The 20569-nt window shown below is 40.9% G+C and overlaps 1 pseudogene; it reads left to right on the forward strand.

Moving 5' to 3' along the window:
• The first annotated feature begins 4051 nt into the window (after positions 1-4051).
• On the forward strand, positions 4052-4838 carry LOC112918371 (ribosome biogenesis protein NSA2 homolog; annotated as a pseudogene).
• The last annotated feature ends 15731 nt before the right edge of the window (positions 4839-20569 follow it).

A 20569-nucleotide genomic window follows, 5' to 3' on the forward strand; every position in this document is an offset into this window, starting at 1 on the left:
CAGGTGAGACAGGAGCCATTCCCTTGGGGTTGACAGATACCAGAAGAACGTCAGGTCAGGGCTTTCTCAACAGCCCCGAGTGGTTTTACAAGGTCTAATCATGGTGAGGGGGCCTCCTCTGTGAAGCTAGAAAAAGAGATTTTGGTGATTTTGTAATAGCACTCCACTGCACCTTTTTCCTACTCTCAGATATTTCTTGCTCCTTCCTGGTTTCAGGCTCTCAACTCAATGCCCCCAGGATCAAGATTCAATCTGTCTTCCCTGAAAGCCAAGTTGAATCAAGTTGAGACAGTACCACTTGCATGCCCCTGTTCTGTGTCTAGTTCCAGGGGAGCAGAAGTTCATTTTGTAGCTGGAGTCCTGCAGCAGGAAGCAGACTGTTTTGCCTACCTGGTCCCCTATAGCTAGTCCTCAGGGCTGGAAAGTTTCCACTTCCATAGCTCAGAAGTCCAACTTCAAGAAAGTGAAGTCTGACCTGTCAACTTTGGAAGAAAAACATATTCCTGGGGGCCTTGGAAATAATATATCTTTAAAAGTAAAATTAATTTTCAAGAGCATAGCCCTTTCCCCCAGGTAATACTTTGGTTAGTTTGAGGAGGGTATCACCAAGATGTAAAACTGGGTCCTGGGAAGGATTTCTTCTCCAGCAAGCTTATCACTGTATTTCACAAAAGCAGCAGCAGAAGAGTGCTGTGAGCTTTATATTGTTCTCACCTTTTTTTAGGTGAGGAGATAGCCAGGTGGAAAGCGTCAGAGCTGGGTTAGACTCAGGGCCAGGGCTTCTGATGCCAGAGCCCTTGAAATCCCCCCTCACCAGCATGTGGCGCTGTTGGCCACTACTTCCACTGGTAACGCTCCTTTGATGTCTAGATACCAAGTTACTTTCTTTTTATTTCTCCCTATTTAACTGATTATTCTCCACTGTCTTTACTGTCTCCTGTTCATCTGCTTATCCCTCAGAAGCTGCTCAGTCCCAATGAGCATTTTCAAAAGTATGTCTCCAATCTGTACTGTCCTCTTTTTTTTTTTATTTTAGGTTTTTAAAATTTAAACACAGAATTTTAAAAGCAAATAGGGCTAAAATGTTTGTCACTGGATAGAGTAGTAGTCCCCTGCCCCAGTGCCGGTCCTGCTTCCCAGAGGCAGAACTACTGCATAAGGCTGTGCAGGTTGTGCAAAACTTAACTTTGGGGTTACGACTTAAACACTCTGTGGGGTGTGAAATGCACAACGACCATATATACTAGCCTAGTTAAGTTGTAACCAGTCAGTTCTCTCAGCCATTTCTTGTACAGGGTTGTGAGAACCTGTGATTCTAAATAATAAGATTGTATTGTTTTTTCTTGATTCTCCAATATCAGTTATTATGCATTGATGTCCTCTGATAATGAATGATTACTTAGCTCTCTCAGACTCCTCCAATCTTTCTATGTGACTTCTCCTCTTTTATCTTCTTATCTATAGTTAATATCACAATTTCATTTCAGTCAGTATTCAGTATCTACCTTATTAAAACCATATAAAAGCTGTTTACTGCTGTGTCAGGTAGTGTACTATTACTATGGCTCCTTCCTTGTTCAACTTTGTTTTTACACATGGTTAATAGTTGCCTTCTTTTTTCCATTTCTTTGTTCAACTTTAGTTCTCATGTGGTCAATAGCTGCCTCCTTCTCCCCTCCCCCCCCCCCCCCCCAGTTTCTTAGTATTCTATGTATCAATGACTGGCTCAATCTCCCTGTTTCCTCCAACAACTTCTTAAATGCAGTTTGCTATCATTTATAGTCCCCTACCTCTCTTCCCTGCCTCCCCCACCCTCCAGAGAGTTCTCTCCTAGAGCCTTAAGTCTTCCTGTTCTATGAACTGTTTACTGTCTAGGTCAGCTACACAGCTCTTATGCTGAGACTTCCATTTACCACTAACCTGGGCATTCCCTTTGCTTCTTTCCTTTCCTGGACCCCATGCTTCTTATTTTCTTGTTTGGTAGAACATATTGCCTAGTAGCTTCTTTAGACAGAACACAGTGGAATTAGGTTTGCTGAAATTTTTGTAATTCTAGAATATCTTTATTCTATCATCACACATCATGATAGCTTAACTAACTGTATATTCCTCGAATGGAAATAATTTTTCTTCATAATACTGAATATAGTTCTCCCTCTCTTCTAGCTTCCAGGGTAGCTAGCTGCTAATTACTAAACTTTTGTATGTAACCTGTTTTTTGTGTGTGGAATATTTTTCTATCAACTCTTCATCCTTGGGGCACTGAAATTTCATAAGGATGCGTCTTGGTGCAACCTTTTGGGGTTGTTTTGGGAGAAACAATTTTTGGACTTAATTTAGATACATTTGTACTTTGATTTTCCAAAATATCATCAAATTATTTCTCTGTTTTATTTGTTTTCTCTGTTCCATATCTCTACAGCCTCTATTAGTTTGCTATCAGGGGTAGAATCCTCCCATTTCTTTATCTTTTCCATATTATTACTCATATCTTTGTCTGTGTTCTACTTTCAATGGGATTTCTCCAACTTAATTTTCCAATTCTTTTGAATTTTCAATTTTAGTTATATTGCTAATTTACAAGAGCTTTTTCTTATTTTCTTATTGCTCCTTTTTTATAGCATCCTTGTTTCTCTGAGTATGCTAATTATTGCTTTCTTTAAAATTAGTTTTCTTCTTCTAGTTTTTTCTTTTCTCTCTGCTTTTTGTGTTGTAGGCCTTTCTCAAAATTCTAGACCGTTTTCCTTCTGTTCATTTTTTAAAAAGATTTATTTATTTATTTGAGAGAGAGAGAGCAGGGGGAGGGGCAGAGGGAGAGGATGAATCTCAAGTAGACTCCCCTCTGGGCACAGAGTCCAAAGTGGGGCTCAATCTCACAACCTTGAGATCATGACCTGAGCCAAAATCATGAGTTGGACACTTAATAGACTGAGCCACCCAGGCACCCTTATCTTCCGTTCATTTTTTTTTTAGGATTATATTTATTTACTTAAGAGAGAGTGGGAGAGGGAGAGAGATCGCATGTGCACAGGGAGGGAGAGGGAGAAGCAGACTCCCTGCTGAGCAGATAGCCAAATGCAAGGCTTGATCCCAGGACCCTGGGGCAAACGCTTAACCCATTGAATCACCAAGGCTCTCTCATTCTGTTCACTTTTAAGACTGAAATATTTGGAAGACTGATTGGAAGTCTGTGATTGGGCAACGTGATGACTACTGGAGTTCAATATATGAACTGGATGTTTTTTACCTTGGGGAAATATATGTGTGTGTACGTTTGTTTCCCTGTCTCCTCTGATTGGGCCATTGAGATTTTCTAGAGAAGGACAATCCATAAGGGTATAAGTGTGGCAGCTAGTGTTCTGGGTTAAGGGGAGGGGACTGAGCACCTTACTATTCAGGATGCCGCCTTTCCTGTATTTCTTGTCTTCTCAGAGGCCACCTCACCCAAGACAAGCCTGGGTGTCTCTGAATTCAAAAGCCCTCTGGTTCAATTGCTCTCAACAACAAATCTCTTCTCTCCCACCGAAGTTAGAGAGGGGTAGTCACCTGGCTAGGCAGGGTTGGGTTATAGAAATCTAATTGATCCTTTTACAGACTTTCTACATATTCCCCTGTTCAATTGTAGCACACTTCCACCTTCCTTGCACCTGGTACCCCTGGGATTTTCATCTCTTCTGGGTTCTTCAGAGAGAATAGAATTGCTTCTCACTAATGTACCTATCCCAGACACTTAGGTTTATTTGTTTTAAGCTTTCTCTGTTCTGCTAAATCAATTCCCAACATCCCACATAGTCTTTGTCTAATTTATATATTGTGGTTTGGGATTATATATGTTTTCCTAGTTTCACCAGTGATGGAATGCATATTTTATTCTAGTCCTTCTTGGTACTTCAGTGGTTTTTCTAAAGAAAGTAAACAGAAATGTCTATTTGAAACCAGAAGATCCTGCCATTTCCTGTGTCAGGTTGCATGGAGTTAGCTCCTGGGCCTATGACACCCCAAAATTGAAAGCTTCTTCATGTCCTGGCAGCTGTACCTGGCAGCCATCACCATGCCACAAAATGAATATTGTGAACTATACCATAAATGCTATGGATGATGTTTGGATTACTATGAGAAAAAGGTAAAGAAAGAAGGTCAGAGAGGCTCATGAATGTTCAAAGAAGGCCAATAAAATGGTCAAAAAGCTAAGCTCTACCATAAACAGCACCATGCTGAGAAAACACAAATGAAAAAAAGATGATCAAGATGCATGAAGAGAGGCACCTCAAACAAAAGAATGATGAAAAGATTCCACAAGGAGCAGTACCTGCCTATCTGCTGGAGAGAGAGGGATAGTCCACGCTAACGTGATTTCCAACATGATTAACAAAAATGAAAAGAGATAGTGGGAAAATGGGAATTCCTCCTGTCAAGAGTTCATGCCCAGGGAGACACAGAAATGTGAAAAGTTATTTGAACAGAAAGACAAAGAAGAAAGCATGGAAGAGGGAGGTTACTAAGTCGGCTTTATTGGAAATGGCTTAACTAAAAAACTACCTAAATACAAAAGATTCATTAGGCCAGTGGACTTGGTGTCAAAAAAGGCCTACAACACATCCGGAACTGGAAGCCACCTTTGCCTGCCAATAGTTGGTGTAAAGAAGAATTCTTCATTCCCATTACACTATGTACCGTTTTGGGTGTTATTACTAAAGATCTGGTTATCTGAGTGAATGTGAGTGAGCTGGGTGATGTGACACAAGGAGGCAAGATTACTTAGGGAAAATATGCCCAGGTCACCAACAGTCCTGAAAAATGAAGTCTTACTGTTTGACAGAAAAGGAAACTTTGTATGAAATTGTATGATTATTGGAGACTACACACCAATCAGGAAAACTGCCATTATTGTGATGTTTCTGAATACTACCCAGCAGTTTTACGTGTCTGCAATCATTGAGAGAACTATTTATTCTATTTGAAAAAGCAAAACAAAACAAACCCCCCCAAAAAAACATTAAATAGACAAATTTTACAAAAAAAAAAAAAAAGATCTTCATCCCTTCCTTGCCCCTTCCACTTCCACTGCTTAATTCACATCCTCATGGATTCTCACCTGTACCTTTTAAATATCCTCTAGCTGGGATCCCTGGGTGGCGCAGCGGTTTGGCGCCTGCCTTTGGCCCAGGGCGCGATCCTGGAGACCCGGGATCGAATCCCACGTCAGGCTCCCGGTGCATGGAGCCTGCTTCTCCCTCTGCCTGTGTCTCTGCCTCTCTCTCTCTCTCTGTGACTATCATAAATAAATAAAAAATTAAAATAAATAAATAAATATCCTCTAGCTGCTTTCCTGGTCTCCAGTTTCTTTCCCCCCTAATTCATCCTTCACAGATAATCTGATCTGATCGCATCCCTCCCCAACTCAAGAACATTTTATGGCTACTCACAACAGACAGAACTGTGTCCTTCCCAGTTAGGTTTCAATCATCCTTTCTAGTCTTTCATTTACCCCTAGACTCATAAACTTTATTTTCCAAAAAGCATCTATTGAAAAGTTACCATATGCCAGGTCCATACTAGGCATTTGTGGATACAAAGATATAAATACAATTCGTGCACTCAGAAACATCAGAGTCACAGACAAGTAAAGGCTGTTTCCCATCCCTATATCTATTAAAATTCTGCCCATTCAAAGTCTACCTCAAGCAACAAACTTCCTTTATCTTCATTTTGGAATTAATCTCTTCTACCCCCAGGCTCCCCTGTGCATTTCCTCTGTACTGCAACTGGAACACTGAATCCAGATATGCCTGTAGATGTGTCCTGTGTCCCTCACCTGATGTAGAACTCCTTAGTAGGGACAACAGAGATCTCTGTTACGTTAGGAAAGTGTTTTGCATAAAGCAGGAACTCAGTAAAAATGTTTTGAAAACATCAAGTTTTTCTGTTACTGAATTCAAAGAAGAAATGTTCAGTGACATTTATATAGGGACACTGAATTGCTTGATTTATTCTTTTGACATCCAAACACGCATTAACCTGCTGTGGACCAAGCCCTGTGCCGTACAGTGTGGTAACAGAGATGAAAAAGGCACAGCTGTGTCCTGAATAGGCTCACAGTCCAGTGAGGAGACAGTCTTGCAAACAATTGCAAAACATAAGACAGAGCTATAAGAGAGGCGGAGCAGGACAGAAAGAACTTAGAGCCCTGCCTGGGAAGGGGGCAGGCACCAGAAAGAAGGTTATCTCCAGCCAAGATGTGAAGGATGGAGAACAGGTCCCTAGAAAGAAAAAGCATAAAGAGGAAATCTTAACTGATGTTACTTTCACTTTGGGCTCTAGTGAAGGGTAGGGGGGGACCATAGTTCTTGTTCAGATTCATCCTTTTGGTATTCAAATGCTTGTGAAGGACCTACTGTGGTCCAAGTCCCATGCTAGGCAGATATTTTTAATATAAATTATCTAAAAAGTGGATTCAATGGGGCGCCCGGGTGGCTCAGCTGGTTAGGCATCTGTCTTCAGCTCAGATTGTGGTCCTGAGATCCTGGGATCAAGCCCCGCATTGGGCTCCTTGTTTGGTCGGGAGTCTGCCTTGCTCTCTCCATTTGTCTCTGTCCCTCCCCTTCTTGTGCTCTCTTTCTCTCTCTTCTGTCTTTCTCTCTCTCTCTCTCAAATAAGTGTTTTAACAAAAATAAATAAAAAGTGGATTCAAAAAGGAGCAGCACATTTTAATTCAAAGGGTTTTGTGAAGAACTGCAATAATTTCATCCAGATAAGTGTTCTGATGATTTCCTAATTCAAAGAAAAAGCTTAGGACAATGCATGTAGAAAATGTATCTGTTACCCAGTTTCTCTCAAATATCTGCTGCTCTCTGGAAGCCTTTGGCAAGAGCTGCATTGCAATCAATTCCTGGTTGAATTCTCTGATGAGGGTCGGAAATGCCATTATTCTGAGCTGTTGATTAAAGAGGGATTCTCATGCTGTATATACCAGATGTGCAGGAGGTGCAGCCAATGGCCTGTGCTGAATGATTAGGAGCCTGATTTATATTCTCTCTCAGAGGCAGAGGCAGTATACTTCTCTTAGTGGCTGAGGATGGAAGTGTGTGTGTGTGTGTGTGTGTGTGTGTGTGTGTGTAATACTGACTTCATGTCAGGCACCATGCTAAACCCATTATCTTCTTAAATTTTCACTCTAATCCTTTTGAGATAGATGTGTTATGGTGATATCTAGTGACACAGGAAGAAGTATTTATTTTCTTCTATTATTATTTTGATTATTCTTTTACAGTTGTAGCAGGGAAACTGCCAGCCAATTCTTAGTATAAGTAGACACGGTCACCTTAGGACATATCTTTATTTTAAAAAAAAAGATTTTATTTATTTATTCATGAGAGAAACACAGAGAGAGAGAGAGGCAGAGACACCGGCAGAGGAAGAAGCAGGCCCCATGCAGGGAGCCCGATGTGGGACTCAATCCCAGGACTCCAGGAGCATGTCCTGGGTTGAAGGCGGCACTAAACCGCTGAGCCACCCAGGGATCCCTGGACATATCTCTCTATCTATGGAAGGGTTACTTGAGTAGTCTCTCTTGCTTGTGTAAATATAAGGAAAAGTAGGCATTCCATGTCCCAGGGAAGGTTATATAACAGCACTGGTTTTGCGATTAACTCTGTTTTTCCCTCCTAGTCTCTCCAAATTTGTGGAGCTTATAGGTAGAAAGGGACTGTGAACATCCAGGAAGCTAAGGGATAAAGCCCCTTCTTTTTGAGGTTCAGCACTAGAACTTCTTTGAATGAATGCTCCCCTAACTTAAATGTTAGTTTCACAAGAGCAAGGTTCACTCTATGTCCACAGAACCTAAATGGTGGCTGGCACTAGTAGGTGCTCAATAAAAATTATTGAATGACTCTTACCTCAGTTCTTTACCCCATACCCCCACTTCCAAGTTTTCCAAACTAAACTTTTTCTTTTTGAGGGGGCTGTAGAAAGAGAGAGAATCTTAAGCAGGCTCCATGCCTAGTGCAAGGCTTGATACAGGGCTCAATCCCATGGCCCTAAGATCATGATCTGAGCCAAAATCAAGAGTTGGATGCTTAACAGATTGAGCCACCCAGGCACCCCCAGACTAAACTTTTACTCTTCCTTTTTTTATTAACTCTGTTCACTCATATCCGTGACATTATTAACCAAAAAATTTAAGCAGCTTCTACAGCCTCATTATACATTCACTCTCAATTGAAAATGACAAAGTCACATCCTCAAATAGAAGATAATATTTGTCTTATTTGTTTACCAGAAAATGTGCAACCATTTTATCTAACATATATGCCAAGTTATTTAAATAAGTAAGCTAAAAAGACGTTGAGGTAATAAGAGGGTATGTTAGGCAGTCCCTACTTCTGAGTTTAGTAGTAATTTTTCTTCACTGGAAGCTATGATAAATTTATTGTTTTGAGATGGAATGTAGTTTGTAAAAAGATTTAAACCTAAGTCTTCAAATGGCTTTAGCTGAATTCCATTCAAAGTGCTTTTAGGGATGCCTGGGTGGCTCAGCAGTTGAGCATCTGCCTTCAGCTCAGGGTATGATCCCAGAGTCCTGGGATCGAGTCCTGCATTGGGCTCCTTGCAGGGAGCCTGCTTCTCCCTCTGCCTGTGTCTCTGCCTCTCTTTCTCTCTGTGTCTCTCATGAAGAAATAAATAAATAAAATATTTTTAAAAATAGTGTTTTTAAATGGCTTTATCATCATTATTTGATGTTTTAAAACTCTTTATAAAACCACAAGAGAGGAATCCCTGGGTGGTGCAGCGGTTTGGCGCCTGCTTTGGCCCGGGGCGCGATCCTGGAGACCCGGGATCGAATCCCACGTCGGGCTCCCGGTGCATGGAGCCTGCTTCTCCCTCTGCCTATGTCTCTGCTTCTCTCTCTCTCACTGTGTGCCTATCATAAATAAATAAAATTTAAAAAAATTTAAAAAAAGAATTAAATTTAAAAAAAAAAAAAAAACCACAAGAGGACAGAACTAGACAAAATGTATTTTAGCCTGTTAATAATCTGTTACCTATGATTTGAGAGGAAACCAATGCTCTTTCAATTCAATTCAACAAACACATAATGAAAACCAACTGTGTGCCAGGCTTCATGACATAAAAAAAGAAAATTGTAAAATGAAGTCCCTGCTTCTAAGAAGTGTATAGTCTAATGGGGAGAGACAGATGACTAAGGAAATGGTTCCAGTCAGAGAGAAGCAATGGAACCGGATCTGAGGGCTTTTCCGTAATAGGATGGAGGCATTGTCTACCTACTGTATCAGGAGGGAAGGCAGAGCACACATTTACAAATATAGATCATTTCTATTCTCTTTTTAATATAGTTTCTATTCTGAATTGATGAGAGTTTCATTCCATCTTAATCTTCTTTATCCACTTAATCCCTCTACTACTACTATGTGTAGGATCAGATTCAGGGCAATAATATTTAGGTTTAGAATAAGCTTAAAGGAGAAATGTTGGCCTTCAGTCTAGAATGTCTAGACTATCTATCTGAAGAATTAAGACAAGAATGAAAGACAAACAGCCAATTATGCTGCTTCATTGATTAAATATGTAAATGAAATTTCTTCTCAATTTATTCTGTACACTATCATAAATATTTTTAAATTGCTATGATAAAAGGTCTTGGCTAGAAAAAAAATGCTCTTAGCTGTATTTTCATCTTTTGGCCAGGTAGTTGTCTTTGGAAAAGAGACCAAAAAAAAAAAAAAAAGAGAGAGAGAGAGAGAGAGAGAGAGAGAGACCAAGGAAGAGGAAGCTTCAGGCCAGATATTCTAGAAATCACTACTATTCTGACAGACACCTCTCCTACACTGTCAGGTCAACCAAGAGACATCTGAGACATCTGAAAAATATAAAATTCAGGAGGGTTTTCACATTTTTCCTAACATAGCTATTTTCTATATACATTCCAGGATGCTATGCTAAGCACTTTCCCTACATTATCCCAGTTAATCTCACAACAATGCTATAAAGAAAGCTTCACTGTCTTTTATCCATTTTTTAAAAATATTTTATTTATTTATTCATGAGAGACACACAGAGAGAGGCAGAGATACAGGCAGAGGAGAAGCAGGCTCCATGAGGGACCCTGATGTGGGACTCGATCCTGGGACTCCAGGATCATGCCCTGGGCCAAAAGAAGGTACCAAACTGCTGAGCCACCCAGGAGTCCTGTCTTTCTTCATTTTAAATGAAAAAAAAAAAGAGTCACAAAGCCACCAGAGTGTGAGGCCCATGTAGGCATATGTGGTTTGTGTTTGTGTGTTTGTTTGTTTTATCCCTGTGTCCCCAGCACCTAGAACAGAGCCTGGAATTGCACAGATGTTCATAAATACTTATTGAATGAATGAAAGGATGGATGACTAAATGGTAAAGAATTTTCTCAATGTCACATAGATGGTAAAGGTAGAGTCAGGACTTCAACTCAGGTCTGTTTGATTGCAAATCTCTATTTCCTATACCCTATTATCCACACATGGCTTGAAACTTCCTTTTCTTTTCTTTTTTTTTTTAGATTTTATTTATTTATTCATGAGAAACACACACACACACAGAGAGAGAGAGAGAGAGAGAGAGGCAGAGACACAGACAGAGGGAGAAGCAGGCTCCATGCAGGAAGCCCGATGCAGGACTCAATCCCGGGACTGCAGGACCATGCCCTGGACTGAAGGGAAGCACCAAACCCCTGAGCCACCCAGCGATCCCGAACCTTCCTTTTCAATCCAGACACTTGCAAGATCAGAGAATCCAATGTTTCCACAGGCACCAATTGGCAAGCTGACTAAGTTAGTCTGGCCAAGAAGCTAGATTGGGAGTAGAGGGAGCAGTCCTTGTTTTGAGGGGACCCAGAAACAGGGATAGTGGTGGTTAGGTCACTCTTAGACTCCATCAAAGTTGGAGTCTTTGAAGATATGTTGTGAAGGTTAAATAATACCCTGTATGTCAGGGACTTTGTCCGTCTTTGAGACATAGTAAGCATTTAATACATAGTTGCAGGAACTAAGGAGGTAACTATAAATTTTGTAGAACACACAAGGTACTACTACAATTTTTAAAGCAAGTGATGCTAGAGCTTTAGACAGTAAAAACCAATGCCTGATACGGTTACCTGACTCAAAAAAACTCACAAAATAAATAATCATTTGAAAGACTGCATGTGCTTCCCATTTGCCTTTGTATTTTAATATAACAAGGATATTGGAAAATGTATTTTTAAAATTCTATTCTAAGCACTTTACAAACCTGTACTCACCCTCAGAAAAATCTTTGAGATAAAGATCATCATCATGGATAATTCCATAGATTTGATTTCAGTCTGTCACTAACCGATTAATCTGTTATTTGAAAGGTAATGGAAGCACAGAAAACCTAAGTAATTTGCCAAGATCCCACAGCTGGTTGGTGCAGAGGACTTAGAAATGGCTCTCTCCTTGGCTATAGGGTAGAGGCTATATAACGGACAACAGAGTACAGATTTGTAACGCTCCTGATGGAGCCAGGGTGGGGCCATGTTCTCACCTTAAGCCTTTTTTGCACACCTGGAGTAACAATACCTGTACTACCTACTACTCAGAGTAGTTAAGAGCAGTATAGGACACTGAAGTCTATAGTAAACTTTATTTAACCAATTAATTTATTTATTTCAAGTATAATTAACATGCAGTGGGAAAGAATTAGTTGCTGTCCATTAGCTTCCTAGAAGCATGTTCATGGTCTGGATATTGTCTTAGTTCCTTGTTGAGGCTTTAGAGTTTATATCTTTGGAAGACAAAGGCCTAATTAAAGCAAACAGATACAGGGCATCCTGGGTGGCTCAGTGGTTTAGCGCCGCCTTCAGCCCAGGGCGTGATCCTGGAGACCCGGGATCGAGTCCCACGTCGGGCTCCCTGCATGGAGCCTGCTTCTCCCTCTGCCTGTGTCTCTGCCTCTCTCTGTGTTCTCATGAATAAATAAATAAAATCTTAAAAAAAAAAAGCAAACAGATACAAAAATCAACCAGTCCCTTCACTGAAGTGCAGCTAGCTTTTGCACATAGCATTCTTTCTTTTCCTTGCTGAAGTGATGACAAAGGCTATTTAGGATCGTAGGCAAACATATCTTATTACAAGCAATCCTCCATCATCCTGCTGACACCTTCCAATTCCTTGAAAAACACATAAGTGCTCCCAATATCAAAACCTCAAAATAAATGAAGCAAAAATTGAGAGACTTAAAGGGAAAAATAGACAAATCCACAATCCAAGTTGGATATCTTAATATTCATCACACAGTAATTGATAGAAGCAAGTAGACAAAATTAATAAAGATACGAGGCTTGATCACTATCCAATCAACTGAATCTGACATTTATAGAATGTTATACTATATCCAAAAACTACATAATATACATCATTTTGAAGTGTACCTGGAATATTTATTAATATAGACCATATTTTTTAAAAATAAATTTCAAAGGATCAAAATTATATAGAGTATGTTCTTTATCCATGGCTAAATTTAATTTAATCATGGACAATCTAGAAAAGCTGCAAATATTTAGAAATTAAGCAATTATAACCAAGGGCCAATGAAGTAATCACAAGGGAGATAAAATATTTCTAACTGATGATGATAATTTCACAACATATTAAAAGCTGCAGGATGTAGACAACACTGTGCATCCACCTACACTGATTGTTGAAGGTTATAAAATATGGTTGAAATTTTATACCCTTCCCATCAAGAGTTATAATTTCTGTTTCCTCCCCTTCATCTGAGTTGGCCTTGGTGACTTTGATTGTAACCAGTAGAAGTTGATAGAAATAGCATTGCTTTACTTCTAAGGTATGTCAAAAAGATGTTGAACAACTTCCACCTGATTCTCTTGATGTGATTACTCTGAAGGAAGGCTGCTAGGCTGGAAGGACCACATGGAAGCACTCCATCAACAGCTGCACCCCAGCCAATAGCCAGCACCGAATGCCAGCCTGGAGGATCTTGGACATCCAGCCTATTGGAGTCTCAATGACTGAAGACCCAGCTAACAACTCAATTCAACTACATTGAAGACACCATCAAGAACTGTTCGGCTGAGGTCTTCTTGAATTTCTGACCCACAACATTAAAGTGGTGTTTTTAAGCTGCTAATGTTAGGGACAAGTTGTTATGCAGCAGTAGTAAACCACATACAGATTAAGAACCAAAAAGAGAAAATATAAATTTCCAATATCAGGAATTATGGAGAGGACAGCACTAAAGATATTACACACATTAAAAGGAAATTATAGCAACATTATGAAAAACTCCATGCCAATATATTTGGCAATTTAGATTATATGAATACGTATTTCTTGAATGACACAGATTACCAAAACTGATACAAGACAGAAATCTAAAGCCACATGTCTATATGATAATTGAAAGAAATTAAATGCATATTCAAAAGTCTCCCCATATAAAGACTCCTAACTCTGTCTAACAAACTTTGGGTGGTGGAAGGGGAGGAGGGTGGGGGTGGGGGTGAATGGGTGACGGGCACTGATGGGGGCACTTGACGGGATGAGCACTGGGTGTTATTTTGTATGTTGGCAAATTGAACACCAATAAAAAATAAATTTATTATTTAAAAAAAAGAAACAAAAGTCTCCCCATAAAGACAACTCCAGTCCCACAGTTCAACAATAAATTCAATTAAATATTTAAGGAAGAAATAATACTAATATTTACATAACTCCGAAAATACAGAAGCTAAATGGGAATACATTCTAACTCACCTTAGGAGGCCAGCATAGTCTTGATTTCAAAGACAAAGATGTTATAAAAAAAAAACCCAAACTTCAGACATCAGTCCTTCATCAGTCTAGATGCAAATATTATGAACAAAATGTTAGCAAACAATATTCACCCATCTATGAAAAAAGCACACTACTTAAGTGAGTTTATCCTAGAAACACAAACTTGGTTCAATAATCAAATATAAATTAAGTTCAATAGATAAAAACCAATGCATATAGTAGCTATTCCTATATCAACTGATATAGATACCATTCACAATAATATCAAAAAGATAAACTAGGAATAAATCTCATGAGAAATGTGCAGGATGTATTCCATGAATACTGCAAAACATTGTCAAGAGAAACTGAAAAAGACTCAAATGAATGGAGATATTTGCCATATCCATGACTGCAAGACTCAGTATTAACATAGACTTTCTTACAAATTAATCTATGGATGCAATGAAATACCAATCAAAATGTCACAGACTTTTTAAAAATTTATTTTCAGGCTTTTTAAAAGCAACGTACTGGGCTGATTCTAAGAGTTTTATGGAAATATGTAGTATCTAGAATAGTTAAAACAATCTTTAAAAAGTGGAGAAGGGGAGCCTGGGTGGTTCAGTTACAGCCTTTGGCTCCAGTCATGATTTCAGTGTTTTGTAATCGAGCCCCACATTGGGCTCCCTGCTCAGCCAGGGAGTCAGCTTCTCCCTTTCTTTTTGCCCCTCCCTCCTGCTCGTGCTCTTGGTCTCTCTTTCTCTCAAATGAATAAATAAATAAAATCTTTTTTAAAAAGTGGAGGAAACTTGGAAAACTCATGCTACTTGATTTTGAGAACTACAATAAAAATGTAGTAAGCAAGTTATGTGATGCTGGAGTAAGGATAGACAAATAGACCCAAAGGAACAGAATAGAGAGTCCAAAAATAGTTCCACACAAACAGTCAATTGACTTTTGACCAAAGCCCAAAGTTGATTCTATGGGCAAGATAATTATTTTCAGCAAATAGTGGAACAATGATGTCTACATGGAATAAAACAAAGCTGAATCTCTGTTTCACACTGGATACAAACATAATTTGGGATAGATCATAGTCCTAAACATAAAATCTAAACCATAAAACTTCAAGAAGAAATCATAGGAGAATACCTTTGTATTTTTCCATACCTTAAGGAAGGCATAGATTACTGTGGACCCAAAATACACTAGGAGTATAAGAAAAAATATTTCATTAATATTAAAAAACCATTGTTCTTAATAAATATTAAAATTTTTACTCATCAAAATCACTACTAAGAAAATGAACACACAGTCCACAGACTGGAAAAAAATATTTGCAATACATACATGTGACAAATGCCTAATATCCAAAATATGTAAAGAATTCCTACAAATCGACAATAAAAGATAACAGTTTTTTTTAAACAAGCAACAGATTTGAGCAGACACTTCACAAGAGATATGTAAAAGTCCAAAAAGCACATGAAAAAGTTCTTAATGAATCATCAGAGAAATAGAAATTAAAACCACAATGAAGTACCATTTCACATCTACTAGAATAGCTAAAAATCAAAAAGATGAATAACACCAGCCGAAGAGATAAGACATGAAGCAGTTAGAATTGTCATGCATTGTTTATAAGAGAAGCTAAAATATTACAACCACTTTGGATAACTGGCTGTCCTTATAAATTTAAGCATCTATCTGTGACCCAAATATTCCACTCCTAGGAATTTATGCCCCCTTCAAAAAAAAAAAAAAACAAAAAATGCCCACAAATGGCTTCTACAAGAATGTTCAGAGCAGTCTGACTTATAAGAGCCAAAAATTATAAGCAGTCATAATGTGACAGGGGAATGGATAAGCAAATTGAATTATCTTCATCCAATGGACTACTATTTAACAGTAAAAAGGAATGTAGTCCTGGTGAGTGCAGTAGCATGGGCAGCTCTCAAAGACACGCTACGTGAAAGAACTGAGGCACAAGAGAGTAATACTTCATGATTATAGTGTATGATTTCATTTATGAAGTTCAAGAACAGGCACAACTTATCTGTGGGCATAATGATCAAAAACTGCCCCTGATGAATGGAGAGAATGGGGACTGAGGGGAAGGGGGCCTGTGGTGACTCTCTGGAGTAATGGAAACATGTATCTGGTTTGGTAGATACATAGGTGTGTGTAAACAGTTGTCGGAACTCATCAAACTGAACACTTAAGATCTGTGCATTGGGTTATATGCAAATAGTGCTGTGCCGGACACACAAGAGCACACGGAAACACACACACATACACACAGGCACGCACTTCGTATCCCAGAGGGATTCCCCAACCCAGTTTCAACCCTCGGAGCTGGGGAAGAGGATTCAATCTAATACTTTAGCTAAATGAAAACAAGAGAATTCATTGTCAAACAGAGCTACACTGCCCCGATCCACCACCCCACCCCACACCCGCCCCTGCCATCACTCCTGGCTCACGGGGGTCTCACTCTGGCGGGTGAGTGACTGAGCAGGAGCCCTGACAGGGCAGGACTAGCAGAGCTGTCAGCAACCCTCCAGGGTCTGTTAGGGCTCCTCCCCTGTGGTCTAGGCCAGGTGCACTGCTTTGGTCTGGGCTCACACACTGGTATGTTCCTCTTCTCTGTCAACTCCCTGAGTGATGCTGCAGCCAAATAAAAGCCTTCCTCCTTTTCTCTCATCATCACTGTGGTCTTCTAGTTAATTTCATGAGAAAATTTATTCCATTTCACTGTATCTTGACAGGAAAAGTATCTTTTTAAATGTCCTCTGCATCTGTTCTCCCCTGCTTCTCATTTTTCACGTTCACAGATGTTTTTTAAACCTATTCTACTCCTGTGCTTCTCAAATTGAAATGCATATGAGTCACCTATGGATCTTATTAAAATTCCAATTCTGAGTCAGTAGATCTGGGTGGGGCCCCAGAGTCTGCATTGTGGGGGTGTTATTTTATATTTTTATTTTTGTTTAAATTTCATTTAATTGACACATAGTGTATTATTCGTTTCAGGGGTAGAATTTAGTGATCAGTTACATATAGCACCCAGTGCTCATTTCATCAAGTGCCCTCCTTAGTGCCCATCACCCAGTTCCCCCATACCCTCACCCACCCATATGATTTCATTAATATGTGGAATTTAAGAGAGTCTGCATTTTTAAAAAGATTTTATTTATTTATTCATGAGAGACACAGAGAGAGAGAGGCAGAGGGAGAAGCAGGCCCCATGCAGGGAGCCTGACATGGGACTTGGTCCTGGGACTCCAGGATTGTGCCCTGGGCTGAAGGCGGCGCTAAAACTCTGAGCCACCGGGGCTGCCTGAGAGTCTGCATTTTTAAGAAAATCCCAGGTGGTGCGGGTGCGTTTTTCTGAGGATCCTGTTTTAAGTAGAAGGCTGTCCATAAGCAGTGCAATGGATCCTGTTCTCTCCTATTTGCAGGGTAGGGTAAGTTAATGCAGAGAGTGGTGTCAGAGAAGGATGAGAGAGAAAAAAGGGATTCTGATTCTCTCTAGCTCTCATTTCCTGCATCTCAAAACCTGCTCTTCATGCATCTTGCTACATGTAACAAATGGCTCTGTTTTCTAAGAGTTATACACACCCGCCCCCAGAGACAGCTGTCTCCTTCTAAAGATGTAGCAGAGAAGGAGGGGAGGCAGCTTACTCATTATAGTCATGATCTGTCCCACATTGCAGATGGAAAAACTGAGGCTTGAAGAGGCAAATCATCTGAGCTATGAACTAGTACCATCTGAAGCACTACCATTCACCACTAAGATCACAAGACGTTAGAACTAGGTATGGTGGCTAGGATTTTCATAGTGGTTTATGTGTTGAAATTGGAACAGCTCCTTCCAGATGGTTCTTAGATTAAATCTGAGATAAATCGAGCCATCTAGGAATGTTCTGGATGACATGGCAAGTCATATCTTTCCACTTCATATCTTCTAGTCTCTGACTGATACTTACTGTTTTCAGTTCACAAGCATTTATGAAGCACCTGCTGATCCAGGCTTTGCCCAGTTATTGAAAATACCAAGAAGAACAAGCTCATTCCTTATTCTGAAGTGGAGACAGACACACACATTAAAAAATGAGATAAAGGGGATCCCTGGGTGGCTCAGCCGTTTAGCACCTGCCTTTGGCCCAGGGCGCGATCCTGGAGACCAGGGATCGAGTCCCATGTCCGGCTCCCGAGATGGAGCCTGCTTCTCCCTCCTCCTGTGTCTCTGCCTCTCTCTCTCTCTCTCTCTCTCTCTCTCTCTCTCTCTCTATGTCTATCACAAATAAATAAATAAATCTTTTAAAAAATGAGATAAAGAGGGATGCTTGGGTGGCTCAGTGGTTTAGCGCCGCCTTTGGCCCAGGGCCTGATCCTGGAGACCAGGGATCAAGTCCCATGTGGGGCTCCGTGCATGGAGCCTGCTTCTCCCTCGGCCTGTGTCTCTGCGTCTCTCTCTCTCTCTCTGTGTCTCTCATGAATAAATAAATAGTATCTTTTTTTTATTAATGAGATAAAGACAGAGAGAATAGTTATCAAGCAGCTACCACCTGCTGGGGATGAGGCAGCCTTGTTCAAATGGCCTTGATAGAGATGGGCCCAAGGCACTCAGTTCTGCCACGGGGAACAGAGAGACCAGAGCAGTTTCATTTGCACTCAGCCTTGGGGAAAGAGGGTGGGAGCTTCACAGGTGGGGAAGGCACAGAAGGACATTCTGGGCAGGGGGAGGAGAGCAGGAGCATGGGTGTGAGTGCTGTGGCATGCTCAGGCCTCTGCATGGTCCTGGGTACCAAGAATATGAACCGCGTGGGGAATAGGAGCAGCCCCTTCTGTTTGCAGTCTTGGTGGTGTCTTCCCTTGCTCATTGATCTGAGCAGCCCGTGCCTCCACCTCTCGCCAGGGCACTAATTACCTATCAGCGGGAATGAGGGACGCAGCTAGGAAGGGCTAGAGAGAATGGTAATCAAAGCCATTCTGAGAAGGTGATTAAAATTTCCAGTGTGTTCTACAAGGCTCTGCTTCCCTGGAATTTTCAATGCAACTATTATCTCATTCTTTGGGAGCAAGCAGTTCTCCAGAGAGGCTTCCTGAGCAGCTCTGACATTTCAGAAACAGAGCCTGCACTCCTGGCTGGCTGAAATGGCCCGACAATGCCCTGTGTGCATCCCCAGCACAGACCTGGGAGCGCCGGCCTCTGCGGGAGCCCTCAGACGCCTCTGTGCTGGCTCACCTGCCCTGGAGGCCTCGGCCATGCGGGAGGAATTCAGAATTCCCAAGAACAGCTGTTGAAGACAATGGTTCTCCAATGTCTCTGTGTGTTTCAGGCCCCCAAAGGGCTTGTTCAAGGTACAGGTGATCTGTTTCCGACCTGGAGATTCAGATTCAGAGATGCTGAAGCCAACCCTGAAAATTTACCTTTTAAAAACAAATGTTCCATTCAGTTTTCCTTATGGTCCTCTGCACTATTTCTTATATTTTGCATGTGAGTGAAACCATATGATAATTATCTTTCTCTGACTTATTTCACATAGCATAATGCCCTCGGGTTCCATCCACGTTGATGTAAATGGTAGGTGTTCGAGCACTGGTGTTATAAGCAACTGATGAGGGACGTTGGGGTGGCTCAGCAGTTGAACACCTGCCTTTGGCCCAGGGCGTGGTCCTGGGATCGAGTGGTCCGGGATCGAGTCCCACGTAGGTCTCCCTGTGTGGAGCCTGCTTCTCACTCTGCCTGTGTCTCTGCCTCTCTGTGTGTCTCTCATGAATAAATAAATAAAATCTTAAAAAAAAAAAGCAACTGATGAATTATCAAAAACTACATCTGAAACTAATGATGTACTATGTGTTGGCTAATTGGATTTAATTTTTTAATTAATTATTGATTAAAAATAAATAAATAAATAAAAACAAATGTTCCAGATGACTGGAGTCTAAACCAAAGCTTCGAGAATATTGGAGTTAAGGTTTGGAAATTTTTGTAACAAGAGCCTCTAGACTCTCTCTAGCCACTTAGCGGGTTTCCCCTCACATGGACCCGGGCTCCGTAACTCTGATGTGAGCTTCAAAAAAAGGTAAAATCTTAAACATTATCAAGTTCCTGGCCCACAACAGGCCTCCAAAGTGAAAGACAGAATGATCTTTGTTATTCTTCCTGAAGCTTTGCTGCCCTCTGGAACCCCAGCGTCTAGGCTGTAACATGCCCTGGCCCCATGACTTTTGTGACATACTAAGTGACCTGGGAGATACTGAAGGCCTCTGCCCCCACCCCTTGGCAATTCTGGGAACCCTGCAGCCACGAGAGGATGGTCCAACCCTTCCCATAAGCCACAAAGCCTCCAAGGGCTGTCCTCTGTTCACCTACGGCAGCTTCTGTGCATCACCTGCTCAAGCCAAGGACTCCTTGCAAACCATTTCCAACCTGGCTGATAATGTCATGCTTCAAATGGTGCCACCAAGATGAAAAGCCGCTCACGAATGGGGAATCCTCCTTATTTCCACCACCACAGCTGGCAAGGAGCTCCTGCCAAGTGGGGTCAGACTTCTCAGGAAGATGTGGAAAAGCTGATGGAAACCAGGGTGTGTCACGCTTCTGTCACACACACCTCACCGCAGTGAGCGGGGAAAGCTCGCTTGGAATGGATGTTAGTCGGTCTCAGAGACACACAAAACTGATGTCTCTAGTAGCACTGCTGTCTTCACTGCCCACTTCAAGCTGTATCCTCTGGTTTCTAATGCAGAAACCCACTGTCAGAGCTCCT

The sequence above is a fragment of the Vulpes vulpes genome, chromosome 3 (genome assembly GCF_048418805.1).
Source record: "Vulpes vulpes isolate BD-2025 chromosome 3, VulVul3, whole genome shotgun sequence".
Taxonomy (NCBI): Eukaryota; Metazoa; Chordata; class Mammalia; order Carnivora; family Canidae; genus Vulpes; species Vulpes vulpes.